The sequence below is a fragment of the Aquarana catesbeiana genome, linkage group LG05 (genome assembly GCF_042186555.1).
Source record: "Aquarana catesbeiana isolate 2022-GZ linkage group LG05, ASM4218655v1, whole genome shotgun sequence".
NCBI classification, from domain to species: domain Eukaryota; kingdom Metazoa; phylum Chordata; class Amphibia; order Anura; family Ranidae; genus Aquarana; species Aquarana catesbeiana.
This window is the reverse complement of record NC_133328.1, coordinates 209,463,479-209,481,546: the sequence shown is the minus strand read 5'-3', so window position 1 is coordinate 209,481,546 and position 18,068 is coordinate 209,463,479. Positions and strand designations below refer to the sequence as shown.

Here is an 18,068-nt window from a genome sequence, read left to right as displayed (position 1 = left end):
TCCCTGCAAAAAATGACATGTAAAGTAATAAAAGTCATTTAAAACTGCTTGCGGCTTTAATGTAATGTCGGGTCCCGGCAATATGGATGAAAATCAGTGAGACAAACGGCAAGGGTAACCCCCCCCCCCCCCAGTCCATTACCAGGCCCTTTGTATGGATATTAAGGGGAACCCCGTACCCAAATTAAAAAAAAGGAAAGGCGTGGTGCCCCCAGGCCCTATATACTCTGAACAGAAGTATACAGGCGGTGCAAACAAGACAAGGACTGTAGGTTTGTTGTTAAATAGAATCTGTTTGTAATTTGAACTGGTACATTTTTAGAGTGTCTATTTTCAAGCTTTTTGGAAAACATAGGGAAGGATTATCACCCCTGTAACATTTGTTTTGCTGTTTGTGCTCCTCTTCAGAAGATTTCACCTCACTTTCTGTCCCAATGACAAATGTTTTTTGAAAATTTGGGGTTTTTAGTGAAACAATGATTGGTGATAAAGCATCAGTGGAGAGGAGACACGTTTTTCCCATATTAACTCTTACAGGAGAGAATTTCCCTTCCTAGGGGTAGATTTCATCTCACTTCCTGTTGTGTCCTTCCGTTTGCACGCAGGAGTCGTTTATAATTTGGATGTTTGAAAGTAGGGGCCTGCCCTATATACTCTGCAGAAATTGGGTCCTTAGGTGTTGGTGTTGCCACAACACTGTAAACCCTCACAGTTACTCTTGGTGGGCGCAGGAACGGGCCCTGCTGTGAAATATTAGATCAAGAATTGTAATTACGTACCATTGTTGAACAGTGGTAGAAAAATTGGAAAATGTGGACAAAGAAAGATTACTCCTGCGCTTGTGAGGGTGTCTTAGGTTTGGAATGGTAGTATTGTAAGCTGTAGAGGAACTGAAAGAGATGGTGTTGCGTGTCCCGCTGCCCAAACTGACCCTGGGGTGGTCAGAGTAAGACTATATGGAGAAGGGTGGATGGAGGGTGCGTGATCAATTGCTCACATCAAAATGTGTATAATTTATTCATATGTATTGAAATAAAAACAAATAGATAATACCAATACTACGTATCATGCAAACAGCTAACAAAATATGCAAGACATAAAAATTAAAAATAGGTTAAAAGTAACACAAGCCCATGTTAAGGTGAGTGTTTAAAATCGGCTGACGCGTTTCGAGGATAGCCTCTTCATCAGAGCCTTGAGAACCAGGGCACAGTCTGTATAGCCCGGTAGGCCAACATGTGTATATAAAGAGGAGTGGCTAGTTGGGAGATGTAGCCTGTGGTGGATAGTTAGTTTTTCTGAGTTCCATACCAGTCCACGTTCAGACGTTCTAGGTGGAACAGAGATCAAAAAAATACATATGTGTATATAGTATAATATATAAAAATATAATAGAATTATAATTATAAATATAGTATGGAGCACATGGCAAGTATATGCAACACAAGAGACATATGATGAATTCAGATAAATATGATAGATGGAAATCACATATATGTACATAAAATTGATGAAAGATAGTCCGCGAAACAAGCGGACTATCAACAATTCCATCAGATTTAGTACACAATACAATACCAAAGCTTTTGACATACAGAGAGTCATCCAGAAGAACTGGAACATTCTCAAGCAAGACCCCATCCTCAATTCAGTCCTACCATCTAAACCTGAAGTTGTATTCCGGAAAGCAAAAGACCTTAGAAGTCTAATAGCACCAAGCAGAGTACACAAACCCCCGAACCAAACTAAGACCCCTACTGGCCGTTGGACATCCTTTTTTGATCAGAAAGGTAACTTCAAATGTGGAATTAAAAACTGTGTAGCTTGTCCTTTCATGGCACACCGAAAAAAAGAAGTTATGGGATCTGACGACCGAAACCACAAAATCGGTCAGTTCATTAATTGTGGTACCTCCCACTTGATCTACGGTCTAATTTGCCCATGCGGTTTACCGCATGTCGGACAGACAACACGTCCTTTGAGGACAAGATTTAGCGAGCACAAATGCAGCATCAATAGTAATACACACCATCAGCCCATGAATAATAAGAAAAACCATAACTACTCAGTACCCAGGCATTTCAGAGAACACCACAATGGAAACCCAATAGGTCTTAAAGTGTTTGACATTGAAGCCATCAAAAAAGACGATGATATGGGGAGGAGATTCAAGAAACTCTGTAGACAAGAATCCTTCTGGATTTTCTCTCTCGGGTCAATGGTTCCTGATGGAATGAATGAGGACTTGGAAATCCACGGAATAATCTAGATACGAAACCAGTACCAGCATGCATCATCATCATTCCCCGCTCTGAGCACTCCCCACTTGCCCCTGTCCCATTTGCTTATTTATTCTAATCTCATTATTTCTATTTTTATCATCATTCATATTTATTTTTATTTTTATCTATTTAACATCCCTTATTATTTTTATCATTTTTAATTTTATTTTTATTTTTATTTTCATTTTTTTTTATTTATTTATTTTTTTATCTATTTAACATCCCTTATTATTTTTATTATCATTTTTTAATTTTATTTTTATTTTCATTTTTTTTTTTTTATCCTTATTTCCATTATTATTTTTCATTTTCATCTGTGTATACATATGTTGTGTGTGTGTGTATACACACATATATGCATATATCATTAACAATAATTTTTGGGGTTTTTGTTTTTTGGCACATTTTCCCTGCTTTTTGTATGTCACCCAGATGGGCAGGGACGTTTTTTGTTTCACTGTGCTCCACTCTCACTCGAGCCCCTCTGCTGCCACACACCCCCTGTGTGCTCGCAGACTAGAGCCGCCTGTGTGTTTTTTCCGTCCCACACGGCACACAACAGACCGGCTCATTCACTGCTAGGACTCCGCCGGTGCATCCCTTGTCTTCGGGAGCTGACAGGAGTCCGGTCATGTGTTCGCCTTTGGAGCGCACAACTACGCCCACTCCTCAGACGGCGTGCGTTCCAGTGCCAGCCACACCCCCCTCCTTTCCAGCTCACCACATGCACATGCAGCCCGCGCTCAGCCCCACCCCCAACCGGCTTATAACTCACAAGCAGTCCTCCTCATCCTGACATTCACCTATGTCTGAGGCGGAGAGACAGCTTCAGACACACACGGCTCCAGCATTGTACAAAGAGATATCTTCCCTCTTCCATCCTCCGAGAGCACAGGACTGCTTTCTCCCCTTAGAACATACACAGGCTGCAACCTCTCCTCCATCCAGCCCGTGAGACAGGTCAGGTATCCAGTCTCTTCACTAACTTTGCATCATGCTATGAAGTTTCATTTGTCTGCCTATCAGTGTTCTGAGGGATCCCTCCCAGGTCACCTCTCTGGTTTCCCCCTGATTTTTTCAATACTGTGCCTTCCCCCCCTTTCAGGTCCACTCCACCCCACAGTCTCACATCAACAATTTAAATGAGAACACACATACTGTTGCTTCAAGGTTCACCATCGATTAATCATTTATGGTTTTTCTAGACACTGTATCTTCTATCAATTTTTTTTAGACACTGTATCTTTCATCAATTTTATGTACATATATGTGATTTCCATCTATCATATTTATCTGAATTCATCATATGTCTCTTGTGTTGCATATACTTGCCATGTGCTCCATACTATATTTATAATTATAATTCTATTTATATTTTTTTATATTATACTATATACACATATATATTTTTTTGATCTCTGTTCCACCTAGAACGTCTGAACGTGGACTGGTATGGAACTCAGAAAAACTAACTATCCACCACAGGCTACATCTCCCAACTAGCCATTCCTCTTTATATACACATGTTGGCCTACCGGCTTATACAGACTGTGCCCTGGTTCTCAAGGCTCTGATGAAGAGGCTATCCTCGAAACGCGTCAGCCGATTTTAAACACTCACCTTAACATGGGCTTGTGTTACCTTTAACCTATTTTTAATTTTTATGTCTTGCATATTTTGTTACCTGTTTGCATGATACGTAGTATTGGTATTATCTATTTGTTTTTATTTCATTACATATGAATAAATTATACACATTTTGATGTGAGCAATTGATCACGCTCCCTCCATCCACCCTTCTCCACGTAGAAAAATTGGGCCTTTGGTGGTGGTAGTGGTGGTGCTGGTGCCACACCACTGTAAGTCCTCACAGTTACTCTTGGTGGGCACTGGAACGGGCCCTGCTGTGAAATATTATATCAAGAATTGTAATCACATGCACCTGTTGAACAGGGGCAGAAAAATTCGGCCTTTGGTGGTGATGGTGGTGGTGGTGTTGCCACAACACTGTAAGCCCTCACAGTTACTCTTGGTGGGCGCAGGAATGGGCCCTGCTGTGAAATATTAGATCAAGAATTGTAATTACATGTCCCTGTTGAACAGGGGCAGAAAAATTGGGCCTTAGGCACTGGTGCCACAACACTGCAACCCCTCACAGATGCTATAGTTGGAGTGCAGGAATGAGCCCTACTGCAAAGTATTGCATCAAAAATTGTAATTATATGCCCCTGTTAAATAGGGGCTGAAAAATTGGGCCTTGGGCACTGGTGCTGGTGCCACAACACTGTAACCCCTCACAGATACTCTAGTTGGAGTGCAGATATGAGCCCTGCTGCAAAGTATTGCATGAAAAATTTTAATTACACGCCCCTGTTAAACAGGGGCAGAAAAATTGGGCCTTAGCCACTGGTGGCGGTGCCCAGAACCAAAAATGTTCTTACAAGCTATCAGCATGAAAACTGAGGAGGAAGAAGATTGTCACTCAGCATAACAGAATAGTCACTCAGCATCAGCATAGGCAGTCTTGAAGGGATCCCACATTAAAAAAAAAAATGATTTGGTTACATCAGCATCAGGTGCTTGGTAGCTGGTGATCCAAGACTGATTCATTTTTATGAAGGTCAGCCGATCGACCAATTCGGTGGACAGGCGCACCCTGTGATCGGTTACAAAGCCTCCAGCAGCACTGAATGTGCGTTCCGAAAGAACGCTGGATGCAGGACAGGCCAGTAGCTCAATTGCATACTGTGCAAGCTCTGGCCAGTGATCCATCCTCAAGACCCAGTAACCCAGAGGATTTTCGGTGGGAAAGGTGTCCAAGTCTGATCTTTCCCCTAGGTAATCATGCTCCATGTGAATCAGACGCTGGCGATGGTTGCTGGAACCGATCATACCTTGGGGCTGCAGACTAAAAAATTGTCTGAACGCATCGGTCAGACAGCCACCTTCTCCACCGCTCCTTCTGTGACTGACCAAAGCCTCAGCAATGTTGTCCAGGAGGACCAGGAAATTGTAACCTCCCAGGCTCTGGAAACGCGTTGCACAAACCTTTCTGCAAGGCCTCCCGAAGATGTTTCATCCTCTGCTCCCTCTGCGACGGCAAGATAAGGTCCACAACCTTACCCTTGTAACGTGGATCAAGAAGGGTTGCCAGCCAGTAATGATCCCTCCCCTTGATACTACGAATACGAGGATCCTTCCGCAGGCTTTGCAGGATCAGGGAGGCCATGCAGCGTAGCTTTGCTGAGGCATTCAGTCCAGAGTCCTCTGGGTCATTAAGGACGACATGATCCGCAGCCACCTCCTCCCAGCCATGTACCAGTCCATGGGTTTCTTCAGACTGTAAATTATCCTTTGAAGACTGCTGCTGACGCTGAGTGCCAGGCTCCACCTCCATGCTGACACAATCCTCCTCCTCCTCACCCCCTTCCTGTGTGATCGGCGGGCACGCTGGAACACTGTCTCGATAAAGGGGGCCTTGAGAGGTAAGGAAGTCCTCCTCTTCCTTCCTCTGTTCTGCCTCAAGTGCCCTGTCCATTATTCCACGCAGCGTGTGCTCCAACAGGTGGACAAGAGGGACATTCTCACTGATGCATGCACTGTCACTGCTCACCATCCTCGTGGCCTCCTCAAATGGTGACAGGACAGTGCATGCATCCCTGATCATAGCCCACTGGCGTGGGGATAAAAAACCAAGCTCCCTTGACCCTGTCCTGTACCATAGTCACATAGGTACTCACTGATGGCCCTCTGCTGCGTGTGCAGCCGCTGCAGCATGGCCACTGTTGAGTTCCACCTGGTGGGCATGTCACAAATTAGGTGGTTCTTGGGCAGGTTAAATTCCTTTTGGAGGTCTTTGGAGGTCAGCCAGCCAAGCACTGGCATTATATGACCTGCAGAAATGCACACAGACTTTCCTGGCCTGCCTCAGGACATCCTGTAAGCCCGGGTACCTGCCCAAGAACTGCTGCACCACCAAGTTAAGGATGTGAGCCAAACAGGGCACATGGGTCAGTTGTCCCTGTCAGAGAGAAGGTTGGTGCCATTGTCGCAAGCCACCATTCCTGGCTTAAGCTGGTGTGGCATCAACCACCTCTGAACCTGTCCCTGCAGAGCTGACAGAATCTCTGCCCCAGTGTGGCTCCTGTCCCCCAAGCACACCAGCTCATGCACCGCATGGCATCTTTTTGCCTGCGTGCTTGCGTAGCCCCTTGAACGCCTACGGAGCACCGCTGGTTCCGAGGACAAATCAGCACAGGAAGAGGCCATGGAGGAAGAAGAAGAGGAGGGGGTGGAGGAGAGAGGTGTGGCAGAATCACTACTAGTAGAATTTTTGGAGGCGTGGTGGTGGAACAACCTCCAACACTACTGCACCCTGTCTTGCATCCTTCCCAGCTGCCAGAAGAGTCACCCAGTGCACGGTGAAAGATAGGTAATGTCCCTGTCCATGCCTGCTGGATCATGAGTCAGCAGTAATATGCACCTTACCACTGACTGCCCTGTCCAGCAAGGCCAAGACATTGCCTTCCACATGCCGTTAGAGAGCCGGAATCGCCTTCCGTGAGAAAAAGTGGCGTTTGGGAACTGCCACTGAGGAACCGCACATTCCACAAACTCACGGAAGGGGGCAGAGTCTACCAACTAAAAAGGCAGTGGTTGAAGTGCTAGCAATTTAACCAAGCTAGCATTCAGCCGCTGGGCATGTGGATGGCTGGGAGCGAACTTCTTGCAGCAGCTGGGGCAGGGAAATTTGCCTGGTACAATATGACATTGGTGTGCCGATAGCAGATTGCCCGCAAGTACTTGGCTGTGACACACCTAATTCTACACCTTCATTCCTCTCAGTGCAGGTTTCAGAGAGGATTGAAGTTATAGTTGGGTTGGAGATCCCAGCAGATGAGGAGCAAGGAGAGGTCCGCTTTGTTCTCTGGTGTGGATCTTTTAGGTACGCTTGCCAACGAACTGCATTTCAGGTCGACATATGTCTAGTCAAGCATGTGGTGCCCAAGCGGGAGATGTTTTGGCCACACAAGATACGCTTGAGACATATGTTGCAAATAGTAGCAGCAGTGTGATCTGATGCACTTGTCTCAAAAAAGGCCCACACCAAAGAACTTTTGGAATAATACGCAGAGACAGCAGAGCCCTGCACATACGGAGCTCTGCAGTGTGATGCAGTCAGTGTGCTGCCCTTAAGCTGGCCCCTGGAGGGCATCTGCCTCGTTGAAGATGTGCCTCCTCCTCCTCCTCTCTCCTATTAGGCACCCACGTGGAGTCAGTGACTTCCTCATCATCCCCTCCCTCCTTATCACTGGAGCAAAGCTGACAGTATGCTGCAGCTGGGGGAACATGACTGCCAGATTGCTGTCCTTCTTGGGCACCCCCTCTCTCTGGGCTCACGTTACTGCCTTCCTCTAGCTGGGTACCATCATCGGAGCCCTAAAAATGCCTGGCATCCTCCTGGAGCATGTACCCAGCACTGTTGTCAAACAGTTCGGGGGACTCCTCAAGAGGACATGGTGGGGCTAGGGAAGGAGTGACTGATGCCACTGAGCCGAGGGAAGAGGTCACCAGACAAAAAGTACCCTGAGCCTGGGTAAGAGAGGATGAGGAGGATGAGGACGGCTTGGTCATCCACTCACAAGTGCACAATGTGCAGAGGACACAGTACACTAACTGTAAATACTGCAGCTGCCTGCCTGTGGTATTAATAGGATCAGAACACCAGCAATTGTCTTCAGGTAGCTTTAGGTGCACACTGTGCAGAGGACACAGTACACTAACTGTAAATACTGCAGCTGCCTGTCTGTGGTATTAATAGGACCAGAACACCAGCAATTGTCTTCAGGTAGCTTTAGGTGCACACTGTGCAGAGGACACAGCACACTAACTGTAAAAACTGCAGCTGCCTGCCTGTGGTATTATTAGGATCAGAACACCAGCAATTGTCTTCAGGTAGCTTTAGGTGCACACTGTGCAGAGGACACAGCACACTAACTGTAAATACTGCAGCTGCCTGCCTGTGGTACTAATAGGATCAGAAGAACACCAGCAATTTTCTTCAGGTAGCTTTAGGTGCACACTGTGCAGAGGACACAGTGCCGCAGTGAATTATGGGCCGTGATGCACCACTCGAATGGCCCATAATGTTTGCAAGTCGACGAACAATTGAACAGGCGATGTTCGACTCGAACTCAAAGCTCATCCCTACCTGCCACCAGTCTGACACACCAGAGCCCCAGAAAAGTGAACGCCCCTCCCGCCCGAGGGGTGTCACATCTTCAGCTCTAAAGGGGTTCATGCTGGGACCTATAGTCCTTCACTTTTGGGGGGGCACATTCCCTAAAAGTGAAGGACTACAAGTCCCAGCATGAAACCCTGATATCTAAGGATGTGATGCCCTCCCAAATTGAAGGACTACAGGTCCCAGCATGGACCCTTGAGAATTAAGGGTGTGGCCACATAGATTTCACATGCTAATCCTGGGACCTGTAGTTCTTCACTGATTGGGGGGGGGGGCATCACATCTTCAGTTCTGAGGGGTTCATGCTGGGACCTGTAGTCCTTCACTTTTGGGGGGGGTCACATCCCAGCCTGAACTCTGCCCTGATATCTAAGGATGAGTCCTCCTTCCATCCCTCCTAGGGTGTAATCTCATCTGTCAGTGTCCTCTCTTCTGCAGAGCCCTTACCTGCCTACCATCCTCTTATCAGTGCTAGCTTCAGGCTGACACACACTCCTGACAGTTCAGCACAGAACTGCTGGGGGAGAACTGACTGAGGATTTTAACCCCGATCTGTCCATGGTAAGTGCTTTGGATTCACTTTCCTTTCTACAAAACTTATCTCTCCTTTGTGCACTTTTGCATGCTGCTGGCTGAACAATGCAGGGAGGAGGTGGGTGGAGCTATTCAGTAGACGCAGAGGAGGAAGTTAAATCTTCCCCGCTGTGAATGCTGGGTCTCTACCTCTCTCCTCCTCGTGCTGTCACTGGTTGCTAGGTGCGAGGCGGGCGGCAGCTAGCAACCATTTGGGCACTGAGCCAGCGGCTCATGTAAAAGGGGTCTCATCAGGCAGGGGTCCACCACAGGCTGTCAGTGAGTGACAGCAGCGATGTGAGGGATATTTTAGAGGGCATCAGATCGATCCAGGGCCAGGGGGCAATTCCGGGACATTGTATTGTCCCAAAATGAGGGTGCCCGGACCCGGGACAGAGGTACCAATTGCAGAAATGCCCTGCCGAAACAGGGACAGCTGGGAGGTATGACAATACTACTTACAGTGGGACAAAAATGTATTTTGTAGGATGATGCAGTACCTCCACTCAGCCAGAGACAAAAGAGAGACAAAATGTGGAAACAAATCCAGACAATTACATTGTCTGATTTTTGAAAGAATTTATTTGAAAATTATGGTGGAAAAGAAGTATTTGGTAACCTACAAACAAGCAAGATTTCTGGCTCTCACAGACCTGTATCTTCTTCTTTAAGAGGCTCCTCTGTCCTCCACTCATTACCTGTATTAATGGCACCTGTTTGAACTTGTTATCAGTATAAAAGACACCTGTCCACAACCTCAAACAGTCACACTCCAAACTCCACTATGGTGAAGACCAAAGAGCTGTCGAAGGACACCAGAAACAAAATTGTAGACCTGCACCAGGCTGGGAAGACTGAATCTGCAATAGGCAAGCAGCTTGGTGTGAAGAAATCAACTGTGGGAGCAATAATTTGAAAATGGAAGACATACAAGACCACTGATAATCTCCCTTGATCTGGGGCTTCACGCAAGATCTCACCCCGTGAGGTCAAAATGATCACAAGAACGGTGAGCAAAAATCCCAGAACCACACCGGGGACCTAGTGAATGACCTGCAGAGAGCTGGGACCAACGTAACAAAGGCTACCATCAGTAACACACTACGCCGCCAGGGACTCAGATCCCGCAGTGCCAGACATGTCCCCCTGCTTAAGCCAGTACATGTCCGGGCCCATCTGAGGTTTACTAGAGAGCATTTGGATGATCCAGAAGAGGATTGAGAGAATGTCATATGGTCAGATGAAACCAAAGTAGAACTGTTTGGTAGAAACACAACTCGTCGTGTTTGGAGGAGAGAGAGTGCTGAGTTGCAACCAAAGAACACCATACCCACTGTGAAGCATGGGGGTGGCAACATCATGCTTTGGGGCTGTTTCTCTGCAAAGGTAACAGGACGACTGATCCGTGTACATGAAAGAATGAATGGGACCATGTATCGTGAGATTTTGAGTGCAAACCTCCTCCCATCAGCAAGGGCATTAAAGGTGAAACGTGGCTGGGTCTTTCAGCATGACAATGATCCCAAACACACCGCCCGGGCAATGAAGGAGTGGCTTCGTAAGAAGCATTTTAAGGTCTGTGTTGCCCAGCGACAGCCCCAAAACATCACTGCTCTAGAGGAGATCTGCATGGAGGAATGGGCCAACATACCAGCAACAGTGTGTGACAACCTTGTGAAGACTTACAGAAAAGGTTTGACCTCTGTCATTGCCAACAAAGGATATATAACAAAGTATTTAGATGAACTTTTGATATTGACAAAATACTTATTTTCCACCATAATTTGCAAATAAATTCTTTCCAAATCAGACAATGTGATTGTCTGGATTTGTTTCCACATTTTGACTCTCATAGTTGAGGTATACCTATGATGACAATTACAGGCCTCTCTTATCTTTTTAAGTGGGCGAACTTGCACAATTGGTGGCTGACTAAATACTTTTTTGCCCCACTGTATATGGTGTCATATGGGACATCAAGTCAGTTTAATTTTCAATAATGCAAAAGATCTTGTTTCACAGATGTTTGCGAAGGGAATCAAGACCTTCACTACCCTCACGGGCTAACTATGGAAAACTGCAATCTGACCACAGAAAAACTCTTTGACATTCAGTGCAGCCTTTTCAAAATCAAAAAGGTTGGACAAATGAAGGAAAGGGAACATATAGTGTAATACTGCAAAATTTATTAAAAGGTTTAAAATCATTACACTTACATCAGAATCTTTAAAAACATGCAAACTTGCCGCCTTGGCATCCAACCAGCCTTCACAGATTATCCTTAGCTTGACGTGTTTCGCCCCTCCCACTGGGCGTCATCAGAAGCTCCCTTTCCTTCATTTGTCCAAACTTTACTATCCTGACCATCCTTGACTGAGTAAAGTATGTAGGACTTACATCATGTAGTGGAGAAGAGAAGATCCCATTCTCTGAGGCACGACCAACCAACCTATTCGTTGGATGGGAGGCACCATCTTGATATATAACACAGGTGCATTTGCTATCTTTATCTGGTGAGTGGGGACCCAGGAGGGGAGCACAGGAAGTCACCAAGATTATATCAACGTGTCACCAACCCCGTACCCCACACTTGATGAACTTTATTGATTGCACTTTACTTTGCACATCTGTTGAACTTTATTGATTGCACTTTATTTGCACTATATTGACACTAAGCACTTTATTATACATGTTGTTATATGACACATATTTGATGTGTGTATATGTATATTAGTGGTTCATAGAGGCAGCGCTGAGTATAAATTCTTACTGTTAAAATGGTAAGTAACCTTTCCTTCTCGATCCAGCTATGTGGTTGTTGGGCCTTGTGGAGGGCATAGTGCCCACTAAACATGAAAGACTCTTTCTGTTCTACTCCACCTTCTACACAAGAAGGGAAATTCTCCTGCGGTGGAAATTTCCTGCCCTCCCTACATTGAGTGAGTGACTGGAAAACTGCTATTAACAATACACTCCCCTATGCTAGTATTATTTGTAATATTAGTATTAATATTAATTATTGTCCCCATACATTTGATAAAATCTGGAGTGGTTGATGCACAGGGTATTACCGTTTATCTACTGTGTATGCTGTGAGCTTAGAGGACCTCCTTTGGTTGTTTCTTGGTCATTACCCTTACCCTTAACTTATTTCCCTTAATGTTCTTCCTTCTTCTGGCAGGTTACTGTGAATTTCCTTTTTTCATATGTGTGTAGCACCTTGATGTTTAGGCAGGGTTGCTAATAAATGTATTTGCCAAGTGATAGTTGCCTTGGCTAGTTAGGAGGTCAATTGATTTCACCCTAGGCCTATCCCGGGGACATCTGGCTGCTAGGCTATCTGAGAGCCTATCCAGAAGTAGCTGTCAGGAAAGGTCTCCTCCGCTGGTAATATTGATCATTTGGCGTGTAGTACTGAGGTCCACCAGCAGGTGTCTCCTGGCAGTTTGGAGCTGTCAGAAGAGCTTTTTCCTGCTGATATTCTGTCACCTTTGGGCCGCAGTACTGGCATCCACCAGCGGAGGAATCCTGGCAGTGTGGAGCAGGTATTCCCCTCTGCAGACAGGTGTCACCTGACCTTAATTAGCAGCTGCAGTATAAATACCCGGCAAGTGCACACTCATGTTGCCCTGGTATTGTCCTTGAGCCCTAACCTGCAGCCTACATCCTGTTACCCTGATCCTGAAACCTGATTCCTGAACCTGAAGCCTGATTCCTGGAACCTGTTGATCCTGTTACCTGAACCCTGGACCCTGAGCCTTGTACCGGACCCGTCCCTCCTGTGATCCATCCATCCTCTCTTGTCCTGTTGTTTCCATTCCCAGCTACTGATCTCCTGTTTATGACCCTGGCCTGGCTTGACTACGATTCTGGTACTCCCTTTTGCTACATATGCTGGTTGTGTATTATCACTGTTTGGTTGTTTGGCTTGTTCACTCTGTATTGGTGGTGTGTTCACAAGTATATGCATTTACCTTAATAAACTTACTTTCACCTATTTATGTCTGGTTCAATCTGTTGCAGTCCACACAGTTCTGGTCTTATCTGGTATATGACAGTAGTGCAGGGTTGGGACTGCGGGCTTGCAGTCCAACCAGAAGTAATGGTTCTGCTGGACGGGGAACCAGTCGTGGTCGGAGATAGAGGGGAAGCTGTTGCTACAAAGGGACCATTCACCTTGCTACTGGAGACCACTGTAAGTAAGCTGAGGCCAGTACCAGAGCAGACTTCTCGCCAACCGGGGACGGTGAAGAAATGGGAAACCATCAGCAAGTGTCAAGTCAGGGGCCCAGCGGGACAGCAGAGGTGACGCTTGTGGAGTGCCAAGCCAGGAACCTAACATATCCAAAGGGGTGAAGCATGACGAGTATTTGTGAGTGCCAAGCCAGGGACTCAGCAGTGAAGCGGGGGTGACACTTAAGGAAGATACTGAGTGCTACAGTGAAAGAGCTCGGGGGATCCAGTGGCTATTGGATCTGAAGTCTAGTGAGAGAGACTGAGAGCTTGTTGAGTGAAGACCCACAGTGAGTGAGTATGGGGTACAGAGAACTGTTCGTGTTGCAGACCAGATAGTTGAATACCTGTACTGTTAGTAACCGCTACAAGATCGTTGCCAAAGGGGACAGTGATCCTGCCTATACATAGGCCTTCACCTGTATAGCTGTCTACCTATAGAAGTCTCAGAGTCTACCAATTAACATTGCATCTACCTAAGGGTGTCCTGGCCCTAATCCTCTCTCCCATAGTTCTGTTTAAGAGAGAATAGATCTCTTTGCATTCAAAAAGTGTCTGGCGCCCACCTCTTCATCTTGCATTACACCTACCATGCCTTGTAACCCACTCTACACTGAAGGATGTCAGCTGTCATTAACTCTTGAGGTCACCATTGGGCTTCAGGAGCCCCGGGACTTTGCTACATGTGTGTGTTCTGAAGTGTGCATGGTATGGCACTATATTTGTTCTCCACAATTCTACTGCTGTATATATATATAATCAGGTCCATAAATATTGGGACATCGACACAATTCTAATCTTTTTGGCTCTATACACCACCACAATAGATTTGAAATGAAACAAACAAGATGTGCTTTAACTGTAGACTTTCAGCTTTAATTTGAGGTTATTTACATCTAAATCTGGTGAACGGTGTAGGAATTACAACAGTTTGTATATGTGCCTCACACTTTTCAAGGGATCAAAAGTAATGGAACAGATTAACAATCATCCATCAAACTTTCACTTTTTAATACTTGGTTGCATATCCTTTGCAGTCAATTACAGCCTGAAGTCTGGAACGCATAGACATCACCAGACGCTAGGTTTCATTCCTGGTGATGCTCTGCCAGGCCTCTACTGCAACTGCCTTCAGTTCCTGCTTCTTGGGGCATTTTCCCTTCAGTTTTGTCTTCAGCAAGTGAAATGCATGCTCGATCGGATTCAGGTCAGGTGATTGACTTGGCCATTGCATAACATTCCACTTCTTTCCCTTAAAAAACTCTTTGGTTGCTTTCGCAGTATGCTTTGGGTCATTGTCCATCTGCACTGTAAAGCGCCGTCCAATGAGTTCTGAAGCAGTTTGCTGAATATGAGCAGAAAATATTGCCCTAAACACTTCAGAATTCATCCTGCCGCTTATGTCAGCAGTCACATCATCAATAAATACAAGAGAATCAGTTCCATTGGCAGCCATACATGCCCACGCCATGACACTACCACCACCATGCTTCACTGATGAGGTGGTATGCTTTGGATCATGAGCAGTTCCTTTCCTTCTCCATACTCTTTTCGTTGATCTTGGTCTCATCTGTCCATAGAATGTTGTTCCTGTGAAGGCTTTTTTAGATGTTGTTTGGTAAACTCTAATCTGGCCTTCCTGTTTTTGAGGCTTACCAATGGTTTACATCTTGTGGTGAACCCTCTGTATTCACTCTGGTGAAGTCTTCTCTTGATTGTTGACTTTGACACACATACACCTACCTCCTGGAGAGTGTTCTTGATCTGGCCAACTGTTGTGAAGGGTGTTTTCTTCACCAGGGAAAGAATTCTTCAGTTATCCACCACAGTTGTTTTCTGTGGTCTTCTGGATCTTTTGGTGTTGCTGAGCTCACCGGTGCGTTCTTTCTTTTTAAGGATATTCCAAACAGTTGATTTGGCCACACCTAATATTTTCGCTATCTCTCTGATGGGTTTGTTTTGTTTTTTTTTCAGCCTAATGATGGCTTGCTTCACTGATAGTGACAGCTCTTTGGATCTCATATTGAGAGTTGACAGCAACAGATTCCAAATGCAAATAGCACACTTGAAATTAACTCTGGACCTTTTATCTACTCCTTGTAAATGGGATAATGAGGGAAAAACACACACCTGGCCATGGAACAGCTGAGCAGCCAATTGTCCCATTACTTTTGGTCCCTTAAAAAGTTTTAGGCACATATACAAACTGTTGTAATTCCTACACCGTTCACCCGATTTGGATGTAAATACCCTCAGATTAAAGCTGAAAGTCTGCAGTTAAAGAACATCTTGTTCGTTTCATTTCAAATCCATTGTGGTGGTGTATAGAGCCAAAAAGATTAGAATTGTGTTGATGTGTGTATACCATGTATGTCATTACAACTTTGTGATGCTCTGAGACCGACTATTATTGTCAAATCAGTGGGGGGGGTGTTTGTCTGTGTTTTTTATATGTGTCTGTACACTCTGCAGAATTGAATAAAAACGTTTACTGGTAAACAAAAAAAAAAAGTACACTGAATTGTGGATTTACTTATTGCACAAGAAAGAATTTTGATGGACATTTTGTTTACAAGTTTATATGCAAAAAATCACCAACACAGTTATATGTATTTTCAAGTTTTATTTATTTACTAAGTATTATATAGATTTAAACACAGTGATTTTGAATATTTTGATTGATTTATTGAATATTGCACCAAACACTTTATTGGTCCCCGGGTTTAAGAACTTTTGAAGTTGATATATTTTTTCCACCAGATTTCTGAAAATTACCTAGGAGCGCTGTCACTTCTTTTTGATTTGTAATGCAGGGAAAAAATGCCCTGCTACCTGTAAATCCACCCCCCTCCCTAAACACTTACCTTCTTTCACTGCTCCAGCAGGGTCCCAGCTGCAGCACAGTTACTTTCTCTTCCTGGTCTCACAGGAGACACTGAGCATAGTGGGAGCCATGGGCTCCTGCTGCTGTCAAACTTCTGTAAGTACGGAGGGGTGTGTGGCTTACCGGCACTGTGTGCATCTATGGATGCACAAAGCCCAGCTCGGGAGATGGGCCTGCAAAGGTGCGTCCATAGCACTGGGCTTTCTAAGGAGGTGCCTGGACGAAAGAGGAGCAGACATCACAGATGGGGTCTGCTAAAGATGAGGAAAGGTGGCCACCCTGTGCAATATCCTTGAAAGGTAAGTATAACATCTTTCTTATTATAAAAAAGTATCCTTTACTATCAATTAGAGGTCCGCCGATATATCGGCCGGCCGATATATCGGCCGATATTTGGCTTTTTTTACTTAATCGGCATCGGACGATTGTGCTGATAAAAAAAGCCGATTATAACTTCAGCGGGACTTGCAAATTACTTCTGTAATAGAAGTCAATGCAAGTTGTCTGAAGTTTTCTTCTCTCCTCCCTGGGCAGCCTGCCAAGTCTGATAAGAAGAAACATTGTATCTCTTCAGGTTCTTTTATCAATAGACTGAACTCTGTGTGGAGGAGTTCTCAGTTTAACCATATTTTAAAGACTAAATCTTTTCTGACATTTGTTGCTTACAAGTAAAAATCCTGTATTTTCTGCTAGAAAATCACTTAGAACCCCCAAACATTATATATATTTTTTTTAGCAGAGACCCTAGGGAATAAAATAGCGGTTGTTGCAATATTTTATGTCACACGGTATTTGCGCAGCGGTCTTTCAAACGCAATTTTTTTTAAAAAAATACACTAATGAAATAAAAAAAAAAAAATAAGCAGTAAAGTTAGCCCATTTTTTTTCGTCCAAAAGTTTTGATTACCTGTTTTTGTGTATTTAATATTTAAGATATAGTTTTTTCTTTTTTAATCTAAATTATACATACAAGTGAACTGATTGGAGGTTTGTTTTGTTTAATAAATGTTTAAATGTAAAAAAATTTCTGTATCACTTATTACTTAAGGCAGCTTTCACACTGGAGCAGGCATGCGTTGACGGTAAAACGCTGTTAGTTTTAGCGGCGCTTTACCGTTATTTTAGCGGCGCTATTCGGCTGCTAGTGGGGCGCTTATAACCCAGCTATCAGCCAAGGAAGGGGTTAAATGCGCCCCTGAAGCGCTGCTGCCGAAACGCTTTGCAGGCGCTTCGGCAGCGGTGCGCATTCATTTCAATGGGCAGGAGTGGTGGAGGAGCGGTATACACCGCTCCAAAGATGCTGCTTGCAGGACTTTTTTTTAACATCCTGCCAGCGCATCGCCTCAGTGTGAAAGCACTCGAGCTTTCACACAGACTGCAGGGGAGCCGTTTTACAGGCACTTTACAGGCGCTATTTTTAGCCCAAAAGCGCCTGAAAAACGCCCCAGTGTGAAAGGGGTCTAACTGTTAGATTTTATGAGATGAAGGGAAAAAAAAAAAAGAAAAAGAAAAAAATCGGCCTAATATATCGGCCCAAAAAAATCGGCATCATATATCGGCCATCGGCCACCGCGATTTCTAAATATCGGCATCGGCCAGAGAAAAAACCCATATCGGTCGACCTCTACTATCAATCACCACATGTCTGTTTACATGTGATCAGCTAAAGGACTGCTGTGATTGGCCCTTTATCTTAATCTGTGATCAGCTTTGTCCCAAAGCACACAGGGATCACAGAGTGAGCCCGATGCGCGCCCACAGCATGTTCTGGGAGGACATTAATGGATTCCCTCACAGAACGAGAGAGCTGCTCTGTAGCCATCTTTCGGTAATGGTACGGTATTGACAAATT

At 44.9% G+C, this 18,068-nt stretch overlaps 1 long non-coding RNA gene across 1 annotated transcript in view; it reads left to right on the top strand.

The window, feature by feature from the left end:
* LOC141144643 (uncharacterized) overlaps positions 1-14,120 on the top strand; it is a 34,902-nt gene extending 20,782 nt beyond the window's left edge. The window contains exon 3 of the long non-coding RNA XR_012244428.1: positions 13,123-14,120. This is a non-coding gene — a long non-coding RNA (uncharacterized lncRNA). The remainder of the gene's footprint in view (positions 1-13,122) is intronic.
* The last annotated feature ends 3,948 nt before the right edge of the window (positions 14,121-18,068 follow it).